Genomic DNA, 12,473 nt, shown 5'->3' on the forward strand with positions numbered 1-12,473 from the left:
CATCACTGAAATGGGTTGTTACATATATTTTTTTATAAATTTATCAAAATATAGCTACATCCAAAATAATATTTATTCTTTCGTAAACGATGTTGGGAAAGACGTTTCTTTCCATTCCATGTCCTGTTATAATGAAATTGTTCCTCTACTTGGACCATTGACTTAGGCCTTGAATAGGTTTCATTTGTGTTGAGTTTGGTCCACTTGAATGTGACATATTTGACAAAACTAGAAACATGGGTCGGCTAGGGTGCTAAGACTCCCAACCGAATTTCTTGGGTAGACTGGATAAGCATACAAGTCTTATTATTAATGTTATTTTTGTAACATCTTGTTTTTCAATGGTATTAGAAATGACGGTTTCATAACCTCGTATTCTGATAATCAAGTTACTAAATATTATTTAATATTTATGAGTCTATTGTAAATTTATATTGAATTTTGATATGATAAATTTGCTAATTAGACAATTAGTCAAAGTAAAAGTGGTTCGACCCTAAAATCAGTAGTTTTGAAAAAATGAGGTATTGAGACCTCGTTTAAATAAACTAAGCCCACAAATATTTTTATTAAATATTTACATAGATATCATATAGGTGAATTGAATTTTGGTCTGAAAATTATAGTGATTGAATGGTTAATTAGGGCCTAAGGACTAAATCATAAAAGTGATAAAAATTTAATCGCTATTAAATTTTAATAGCTAAATGGGTCAAATGGTATTATTGAATGGATTTAAATGGTAATTGGACCCTCATAAATTAGCTTGGACGGTTAGTGCATGAATTTGGTTTGGTTTTATTAATTTTGTTTTAATTAAAATTAAATTATTGTAAAAATAAAACTTAAAAAAACATAAGTGGATGGAAAGAGAATTATATTCTCATTTTCCTCCCACCGTTTGAACACCATTGAAGGAGAAAAGGGAGCTTCAAACTCTCTCAAGTAATCGACCGTTGCATGTAAGTTAATTCGAGGTCCTTTTTTTTGTAAAATTTATATTTTTAATATTGTTGTAACTCAATTTTGCTAATCCGTATATTAGTTTTCAAAACTTTTAAAGTCTATAAAAGTTTCCATTGATGATTTTTGAACCTTTTGATGTTTAAATTTTAGCTTTTAAATTTAGAGATGACAAAAGAACTAAATTGTTAAGTTACGATAGTTTCTGTTATAGGGAACTTCTAAAAAGTGAAATTGAACTGAATTATACCTATAATAGGATGATATCAAGCTATTGGAATTGGTAAATTGTAAGAAATTATTATAGATTAGGATTTGAAAAAAATTAATAAATAATCAAGAAAAAGAAGAAATTACGGATTAGCCCTTGACACCTTGTTTACTACTGTATTTCCAAGTAAGTTCATATGAGACTTACTTTGTAATACCCCACCCGACGTAGTCTTGTTGATGATTCGTATGAGATAAAGTTAAGCTATGATTTATGTTAAGGTAAGATTGGTTTATGTTGTATACACTAGTGTGGTATTTGTATTAGTTATGTGCCATTAGTGGCGAGCTTTATGATTTATAAGTCTGTTATGATTTGCTTTTGGGAGAAGTCTAAGTTGTAATTTTTATGGTTTGGCGTGGTCTTAGTGAGGAACCCACTAATCAATGTTTCTTTTGGAAAGTCTGTATGTTAAGACTTTTTTTTATATACGCCGTAAAAGATTGTGGGATTTTGGATTTGAATGTTATTCGTTTGTGCATGTGTGAATTTTGTTTAGTTTTAGTTGTGCATTAACTAAGATCTAGTTAGAAATATACCAAAGTGTTATGATTATTCTTGATGTTTTATAGCCTGTAATGATTATGTCGGCCATGATAAAATCAAGTTAGCTTTGCATGTTAGCCACGTGTTAACCTTGAGTGAGGAAGTTGTGAGATATTAATATTGGTTAAAACTTTTGTAGTGAGGGTTTTTCTTTCTATTTTCTTTTGCTTTGTTATACTAATCCTATTAAGAGTTCGTTGTTGGAGAAGAAGCAAAAATTGATCAATTTGAAAGAAAGAGTTGTACATACAATAGTAGTGATAGAATAACAACTTCCTTGAAATCATCTGTGAGTATCCAGATCATGTGATTCTTCTCTATGTTGTGTTCTATTTTGTTTATAGCATTAAAGTATGGATGTTGTAGATAAAGTCCAAGTGAAAACATGAACTTCAAACTTTGGAAATCTATTATGTGTAATTGTCTCTCTATGTGTATGTGTGCATGATCATGGAAGGAAATAGAAATGACTTTCTTGGGGATATGGACTTGGTATCCGGATAAGATGAGCCACTGGTAGGGCATGTTAATTGCAAACCAGAATGGCAAATATGTGTGACTACTAGTAGGGCATGCTAGTTACTAACCAGATGGGGATATATGATGGGCCATTAGTAAGACATGTTAGTTGTTAATTAGTTTTGCGGCCACTGGTAGGGTATGTTAGTTACTAACCAGTTGGCGTGAGTGTTAGGTTTGGTAGGGCATGCTAGTTGTTAACCATGGCAAAGAGCCCTGTACTCACAGGAACACGTAGGTGTTCGAAATGATATGATACAAAAGATATGTTTTGATATGTGAAATTTGAGGTTCAACCCAAAGAAGGTTGTGAAAGAGTAAGTCAATATGTATCTATATGTGTTATATGATATGTTATGTATTGAAAGGATAAGCTAATATGATACTGTGTATTTTTGTGTAATACATATATCAGTTGAGATGAAAAGAAAGATTAATGATTAAGAAAGTATGTTCTGATTCCTGTTCATGTGTTGAGATCGTAATGAATTCGTCAAGAGATGATAATTGGTATATTGAATCCGCCCTAGTATGTTTTGAAAGCAAGTTTGAGTTCGCCTGAAGAGAGGTTGTTATATAGAAGGTACTTATGAGAAAAGACTGTGCTAATGGAGAAGCATCAGCTCTGATGAAGTTATAGTGCTATGTAAAGGAAATGATATAAGTGTACCCCAGTGTTATGAAAAATGGTATGCGCCATTTGAGTAATGAAGATCAACATTTGATTGATGCTTGTGTGAAACATTAGGTTGCAACTCATGATAACCATGTTAAAGATTTTATCGAGGATTGGAGAAATGTCATTTAGGTGTTGTGGGAAAAAACTATTGTTGTTCCACAAGCTATAACTCCTCTTGTTAATAATGCAATATTCTATCTTATCCCTTCTAAACAACATGATAAAAGTTAATAGATCATATTTGCAGACTAATTATTTTTCATCAAAGAAAAAAAAAGCTTTCGTAATACACAATTGAATTGGTATAGATGGCTAATCCACCTCTTCGTAGATTTCAAAAGATAATGTAGCCATTTACTTCAAAACATAAGATATTTTTTAAGTTGGTAGAAAATGATTATAAAATATATGTTATAAAGAAAAAGTTACATTCAAGTTCAAATTTATGTTTAAAGATAAGTGTATGAATTAATTGAAGTAAAATGGAGTTGCATCAGAGTAAAATAAATAATTAAAGATAATTAATGGGGTGGAAATACACTAGTTAATTTGTGAGAGAGAAGAGATGAGCCAAATGATTCATTGAAATTTGATGTCACAATTGGATTTTCCTTAAAGCTATAGCCATAATGATAGAGGGTTGCGCGCAGACCAAGATCGAGTTGCCAAGTCACGAAAAACTTCTAAGAAAACTCTAAACGATCAGATCTGAAACTGAACAGAGAATTAAAGTTAGAACCAATCAGATCTGGAAATTTAAAACCCTAAAATCAGCAAGAGTAAATCAAGAACCAAAACACTTATTTTCAGGGAGAATCGGAAATCAAGATCACGGGAATAAACTTCCAAGAGGTTCCTAAACCAGCCGAATCTGTCAATTACAATAAAATAGAGAGTTAATTCGACGAAAGGAAAAATTGAACAAAGTAATTTGGGCAGCAAGAAAAAGGGGAAAATCTGGAATTTGATGGAACTTTCGGTAATCAAGAAAACCTATAAGCCCTTCAAATCGAATCTGAAAAGTTATTAAGATCCCAAACAACAATCTAATTAAAATTCCAGCAACCGATTTCACCAGAATGAGAAGGAAAGATTCGGCAAAAACAATTGGGAAAAAGATGGATTGGATCGATCTTGGCTGCCAAGAAGAGTGCTGAACGATTTCTTTAAGGTTGAAGTTGGCTGGAAACACAATAAAAGAATTGAAATAAGTTAGATAAAGAAAATGGCACAAGCAGAATTTAAAAGAAAGAATGACATCAAGAAATAAGATAAAGTCCTAAGAAGCCTTGAAATCGATAAAGATTTCACAACTCCCTTCAAACGGCTCTAATCTCCCCTCCAATGAAGAACAATTGCAAGAAGAAGTCTGAAGATGGCTCCCACAATAAAAAAGATTGTTAAAACAACTTCTAAAGAAAACTCAAGAGAAAATTCTTGGAGAACTCAAAGAGAATTTTCACTCAAAGCAAATCTGAAATTTTTAATGTATTTCTAATGTGTGTAACAAGGGTGGCCAGCCATGCCTATAAATAGGCCTTATAACTATTTCCTAATCTCATTAGGAAAACTTAAAAAAAACCTAATTAACAAATTTAAGAGGGAAATTCGGCCAAGTTATTTTAATGGGCTGCTTGGGCCGAATTTTTACATATAATACTCCTAAAGTCTAAAAATTAAATTAAACAATTAAAATTTTTTACAAATTGGGCCATTTTAACAATTTGGCCTGATTTTCAACTAAGTATGGTTTGACTTCTTGGTTGGGCTTGGAATCCTCTTATTGGGCCTTGCCTTCAAGAACTTGGGCTTGTAGTCCATCTCCTATTGAAATTGGTTCGTTGATGCTCGTAACGGAGATCCAATGCGCTTTGGCTGCAAGATTCATTTTCTTGGACCAAGATTTCCAAGATTTGAAATCTTGATTTTCTTGATTCTTGAAATCGCTCCAAATAGCAAGATTGGGCCAAGATTCGGTTTCTTGATTTTCTTGAAAACAAGAAAGTGAATCTTGATTTTCTCTTTCTTTCGTGTACGCATCTAAGGCCTTGCTAACAAATTCCTGAATGGTCCCATTGTTAGAGTATGCCCAAAGATCAATCATGAGATGGTTGTAATAACATACTTGATTTATCATGTTTATTAATATAAGGCGTTACCATTATTATTTCAGTTTCTTTTCTGTGTATATAAATAAATTGTTTTATAATAATGTCCTGAGAATAATATGATTATTCTTAAAAGTTCCTTAGTCAAGTATTATTGTTGGATAGGACAACGATAATGCATTAAGACTAACGTGTAGTTGATTGATGATAAAGAGTTGTCATTGATATGGAATGTCAGAATCATTACATGAATATGTGTGTTAGAGAACAACATATTGGACTGACCCGTTATGAGTATGTTTCTTGGATTATTATGTAATTGTCACGACATTACTCATAATGATTAATATTTATATGATCCTCAGACTTAAGATCATCATAATCCCAACATTGTGAGTTGTATATTTTGATACAGTCAAACGTACACCGTAACTGGTTGTTCTATAAAGACTGATGTTGGATATACCATAATCTATGTAGAGGGATATGGTTGGTCGTTATAGGATAAGTCCCTCCTACATAATGAGAGTAATATCTTAGGCCACTTGATTAAGTGAGACTAGAAATGCATGGCCATGCTCAAATAAGTTGATATTAGATGTCATACTTATTTGTATATCGTAGTCTGCTTAAGATATCAAGGAACATGGAATGGACAATGCAAGTGTGACTATTCCATGACTTGTGTCCAATTGAGAGATAAAGGACTTAAGGATTATTGCATAAAAGGTTAATTATAAAAAGGTTATGTCGAATCATGATCTCTTGTGACTTAGGTAGCAATGATGCATTGCTAGATGTCACTCATTGTTCGTAGCATTAGAATCGTTCTAGTGTTACTGCTAACGTTACAAGAACCTACAGGGTCACACCCTATAGTTGAAATGAACGGAATAAACCATAGTTGGTATTGTTTTTGGGGTTGCTTGAATTAAATTAATTATAGAATTAATTTAATTCGGTAATCAAATTTCCAACACATTATGTACAAGGTTGTTGTACGTATAGTGAGGACATGAATTTGGTTAGCATAAGAATTCAAATAAATATATGGTTTACCGAACTTATATTATAATTCATGTAATTATAATTTTTGGATTAAAATATTATTATATTTATTTAATTCTTAAAAAACCCTAAAACAAAAGGATATATATAATCCCGTTTTTCTTTGTTTGAGTCTAGCAGCCGTCAAAGAAAAATAACTCTCAAAACTGTTTTGGGGATTCCTTCCGTTCGTAGTCAACTGGGTGGATTATGTAGAGGCCGGAATCACGATAGATTGCGGTTTGGTTCGACAGCAGATCAAACTACTCGTTGTTGAGGTGTTGCTGTCTACTCTGAATAAACATTAGGTAATTTCGCCACCTCTTTCACCCCGATTTGTTCCTCACACATGGATCCCTGGTTAGGATCGCCAGATTTTTATTTTTTACTGCGCCATAGGGGTGCCGGCGATCCAACACCCATTTAGTTTGGAATGCATTTGTCGGGCCTTTAACCTCGTTATTGGGCCTTGTGGTAATTTGAGCCCATCACGTTCTTGAGCTTGGGTTGGGCCTTTGTGACTCGTATCATTCCCCCTTCCTAAAAGAGATTCGTCCTCAAATCTGAAAAATCAAATGGGGACAAGTCAGCCATACTAAAAGTAGAACTTACATTGTACTCACCAGGTAGATCAATTTTATAGGCATTGTCGTTGATCCGTTCGAGTACTTGGAAAGGCCCATCGCCCCTTGGGTCTAACTTGGTCTTTCTTTTTGTAGGAAATCATTCTTTCCTCATATGGACCCAAACCCAATCTCCGGCTTCAAAGACAACCCGTTTGCGCCTCTTGTTTGCTTTGTTGGTGTTGATGTCATCTGTTTTGGCTATTCGCTGCCTAGCCTTCTCGTGTAAGGATTTCACCAACTCAGCAATAGTGGAGAAATCTTTCACAAATCGTCTATAAAAACTAGCTAAACCATGGAAAGATCTCACATCAGTTATCGATTTAGGAGTTGGCCACTCCTTGATTGCCTTAACTTTGTCCTTATCGACATGAATACCTTGAGCACTAATTATAAAACCTATAAATATTAGCTTATCACAACAAAATGTGCATTTATCAAGGTTGGCAAACAATTTTTCAGCTCTTAGAATGTCTAAAACCGTTCTAACATGGAAAACATGATCATTTAATGTTGTTGAGTAAATTAAAATTTCATCAATCCAAGAATGGAAATTATCGACAATAACATACAGTACCTTTTCAAAATTCAAGTCATGAGCAAAGTCATCAATACGAGTTGAATGAAGTTGTTTAGAGAATAGAGAAACTTCACCTTGCTTACCATTAGAGGTGGAAAAACGATGATCAGTTTTACCTTGTTCAATGAATTGAAAACGTCTCTCGGTAGAAGGGTAACAAAGCTGGAACCTATCCATGGGTGGAATCTTGCAAACCTGAAACAAAGAGAAATCACAAGGCGATTTTGAATGGGGGTTAGCAAAAATATTCCTCCCTTGTGTTTGAGCACTCTCTTCTTCTTCACTCATTCCTTGTTTAAGCTCTCTCTCTTTTTTCACTCACTTCATTCACATTTTCTTTTGTTTCTCTCTCGCTTTCCTTTTCGCCTTTTTCATTTTCATTTTCTCCTTTTTCTTTTTCCTCACTTGTTTTAACAACAGAATTTTTCAGTTTGATTTGGTCCTCATGGACTTGTTCCGGAGTGAGTGGACTAAGGTGACTTTCCTTCCTTGATGCTTGAAAGAATACCTATTGGTACGACCATCGTGGGTGACCTTTCGATCCCTTTGCCATGGTTCTCCTAGCAACAAATGGCAGGCTTGAATAGGTACTACATCACACACGACTTCGTCTTGATACTTTCCGATAGAAAAGGTGATGCGCACTTGTTGAGTGACCTTAAATTGGCCTTCGTTGCTAAGCTCTTGTAGTTGATAAGGTCGTGGATGCTTGGTAGTGGTTAAGCAAAGCTTTTCCACCATCTTCGTGCTGGCTACGTTCGAGCAACTTTCACCATCAATAATAACTCTACAAAGCTTACCTTGTACATGGCAGCGAGTATGAAAGAGATGTTCTCGTTGCTGCATGCTCTTTGGTTTTGCCAAAGAGGGTTGTCCGCGATCATGAACATCATAGTCAGTTCTAGGGACACGTCTAGGAGCGTGCCTATGAGCACGAGGCTGGTTATACACATCATCTTTAATTGGATCTCGATACTGAGGTTCTTGATTCAATCACACCTCATTGATAGTAGCACTCAATGTTCGAAGTAAGGCAGCCTGTTCGTCTAACTGTTGTTGGAATTTCGTAAATAAGTCATAGGCATCATTATGGTCATCATCAACTTGACCAACTCTCGACATTTTTTTTTTCAAAAACCTGCAAAACAAACACTCAACACTAAAAAAGGAAAATTAGCAAACCTCACCGTTAATCACTCAAAAAGAAAAAATCAAATTCTCAATGAGGTAGAATTCAGTCTTGTGAGTTCTTAAAGCTATAGCCATAATCATTGGCCCACAATCTTCTTTTATTCTTAAAAAAATCCAATTATCCTTGAAAAGTTTTCATGTTAGTAACAAGGTAAATACTGAATAGGTATCAGTAATATACAATTGAAAGGGTTATATTTTTAAAGGAATTAAAAATAAAAATATATCCAATTTAGAAAAAAAAAGTATAAAAATTTTTAAATATAATTATGATGTGATAAAATACACCAACATAATATCAAATTTAGATTTGAATTAATTTTTGACATATTTCATTTATTTTTAAAATTTCTCTGATAATAGTTTTTAAAACTTAAACACTTGGTGATCTCGTAATCGTGGATAAAATTAAACTGTAAAATAATCTGAAAATTTAACATATTCTTAAAAAACTATGACTCGAATTTAAGTATTTTGGAGTTTTTTATTCTTTTAAAATTAAAAGTTTGGTAGATGCTTTATTTAGGCATAAACATCATTGAGAACAATTTGGTGATATATAAGACAAGATAATTATATGGTTAGTGGAAGATAAAATCAAAAAGATTAGTGCAATAAGAAAAAAATCACTTCACTAACCTTATATATCTAATCAGGGTTAGCCATATAAATGGAATAACCATGATTATCCGAATTAAGTAAAACTTAGTGATTAAAATTGATTTGGCTCAAATAACTATTTAATTATAAAATAATTTTTAATATATTTTTGAACTGCCTGGACATAATAAGTTTAGGTAATGAATTTTCAAACGACCCATCAAAGATATAAACTAATAGATTAATACTCGACTTTGTTAATGGTTTGTCGCCTTTATATTTCTAAAGATAAGATGATCCACATTTCTTTCTAAAATAATAATGATGATGGTAGTAGCGAACATGATTAGATCCGAGTGTTCCAAAAATTTCTTTCTAAGATTACATGTCACATGGAAATTGCCGAGTGCCATGTTAGGTTCAAAAAGATACTAATTCTATTGAGTTGAATTCAAATATATTTATTTGGGACAAAGATGGGTTGGACACTATTTTTTATTGGTGAAGATGTTTAGGCCTGCAACATAGAATAAAAATTACATAGCATCAAAATTTCTGTTCTTGATGCTTTCTATAGGGGATAAACCCGATTAAATAACGAACAAAGTGAAGAAAATAAAAATCAAAAAGATCGAACACATAAATTTTATATGGAAAAACTCCTCAAAAGAGGATAAAAAACCACGGGTTAAAGGAGATTTCACTATAATAAAGGAGAGTACAAAAGATGGAGAGAATTAAAAGAAAAACTCGAAGCTCCACAAAAAAAACCCTTCGAAAACAAAGAACAAAATTCTCTCAATATAAATTTTTTTATTATGTAAAACCTAAAGCAACTAAGGTCTATTTATAGGCTGAAATTCTTAGCATATATGACTACAATAACTCTAGATTAATTAGATTTTAAGTGGGAAACTAAAAACAGAGTTTAATTAAGAGAAGAAAAGCCAAAATAAACTTTGGTCAAAATAAGAGACATTCTCTCACAAATCTCCACCTTGACTCGCATGTGGACCAACTCCCTTACTGAGCCTTGTTACGGGCTTAACTAATTCTTCGTTGGATACTTACCAACTCCAAGCAATGCTCAAACTTTGAAACTGGAAGGCTCTTTGTCAACACGTCGGTCAAATTGTGTTCTGTGTCAATTTTAAGAATCTGAACATCCCCTTGAATGATCACCTCTTGAACAAAATGATAACGAATGTCTATGTGCTTCGTTCTCTTGTGATACATTTGATCTTTGGTGAGATGTATGACACTTTGACTATCACAATATACGACAGTTGCCCCCTTTTCACTTATCAGTTCACTGAACAGGCCCCTTAACCAAATTGTTTCTTTTACTATTTCTGTAATTCTCATGTATTCTGCTTCAAGAGTCGACAAAGCCACTGTAGCTTGAAGTGTCGCTTTCAAACTAATGGCACAATTCCAAAAAGCAAATAGGTAACTTTTGAGAGACCTTCTTCAATCTAAGCCTCCTACATAATTAGAATCTCTTTTGAGTGCTTCCAAACTCTAAGCACATGTTAGAAGTACATTGCAAATACCTAAAAATCCACTTAATTGCATGCATGTGTAACTTACCAGGATTTGCCATATATCAGCTAACAACACTAACAACATGTGAAATATCGGGACGAGTGCATAACATTGCATACATCAAGCTTTTATTTGCGCTTGAATAAAAGATACTTTTGACATGTACATTTCATCTTCTTCATTCTGTGGGGAGACTAAAATTTAAAGTTTAAAATGTGTTGTAAATGAGTACTTACCAGTTTTGCATCTTGCATCTCAAATCGCGTAAGGATCTTTTTGATGTATCTTTGTTGCGATAAAAAAATTTCCCGGAATGTCTATCTCTAAAAATTTCTATCCCCAAAATTCTCTTTGCTGCACCTAAATCTTTCATCTCAAACTTAGAGTTAAGCATGGTTTTAAGACGACCAATTTCAGATGAATTCTTAGCCACAATTAACATATCATCAACATAAAGCAACAAATATATAAAATAACCATTATCAAGACATTATAGATAAACACAATTGTCATACTTACTTCAAGAAAAATACAGGCTGAGTTTTTATAAACCTGGCTCTAATACCACTAAATGTAACACCCGAGAACCCAACTCAAAAGTTTTGATCGAATTTCGGAGGTTGCATTATTGAATTCCAAATTTCTCTTAAAAAAGTCACTCTCTTTGTATGTTTAACAAAATTTAATAAAAACTAAACCTACGCTTTGTAATTAGTGTTTAATTGGCGTTAAAAACAAGTCAGAAAAAATCAAATTAGTATTCCCTGGATAGTTCCAAAATGCGTCAGATTTTGCTAATCGTAACCCAAAATTTCAAACTAGTGTTATAGTGAAAAATATGTTGTCTACTTTTTAATAGAAGACCATAGGTCATTTCTCAAAAGCATATGAACTTTGAAATAGTAGCAAAGAGCTTAGTTAAAAACCGTGCGCGTAACTTCCAAAATGTTGTTCTAAACCGAAAACACATAATTTAACGAAAAATCCAAACTCAAACCCATACCACAGTTATTATAATCACCTTAAAAATAATTTTTAAATAAGCCATACTAAACTTAATGAAATCTTATGAAAACCGAACCAACACCAAAAACTTTCTGATACCTCTGATGTGCCGAGTCCGAAGCTTAAACTCATGAATTACTTGAAAGGGAAAAAATAAAGGGATGAGCTATACGAGCTCAGTGTGAGTTTGAAACATAAGTAAATGGCAGAAACAGAACAACACAAAAAATATTTAAGAAACATACCTATACCAAAAACATACGAAATTCTCAAATTAGTATTCCATTTACGAATTTTATTTCTACTAAAAAATGGTACGCAAACATATTATTCAGCATTAACTTTGTCAATCATATTTTTAGATGTGTAATGAATGCAAAGATCAAAAACCCACCCAACCAACCAAAACACCACTCCGACCACCCTGCACACCACAATTGGGCTATAGTAGGGCACCCTACACACCACAAAGGGCTATTATAGGCTCGTCCACCCTACACACCAAGGTAGCGGGTTTCAGTCACTTAGTTGACATATATATATGCATTGCGGATGTACCACTTTCAAAATAATTTTGCAGTTTGACTGCTTAGAACCGACTTCTTTCTCTTCACAACCAAAACCCTAGTTTTATGCAAATGCGAAAATATGTACATAATATACAAACAGACATATAGAAACGAACTTCCTCATAACCAAAGTAACAAAACCAGAATTCACATGCCTACATTCAACTAAACGCAGCAAAACACATTTATTGCATCCAAACTTATATAAATAACATAATTAAAAGCCC

Source organism: Gossypium hirsutum, chromosome D02, assembly GCF_007990345.1.
Source record: "Gossypium hirsutum isolate 1008001.06 chromosome D02, Gossypium_hirsutum_v2.1, whole genome shotgun sequence".
NCBI classification, from domain to species: Eukaryota; Viridiplantae; Streptophyta; class Magnoliopsida; order Malvales; family Malvaceae; genus Gossypium; species Gossypium hirsutum.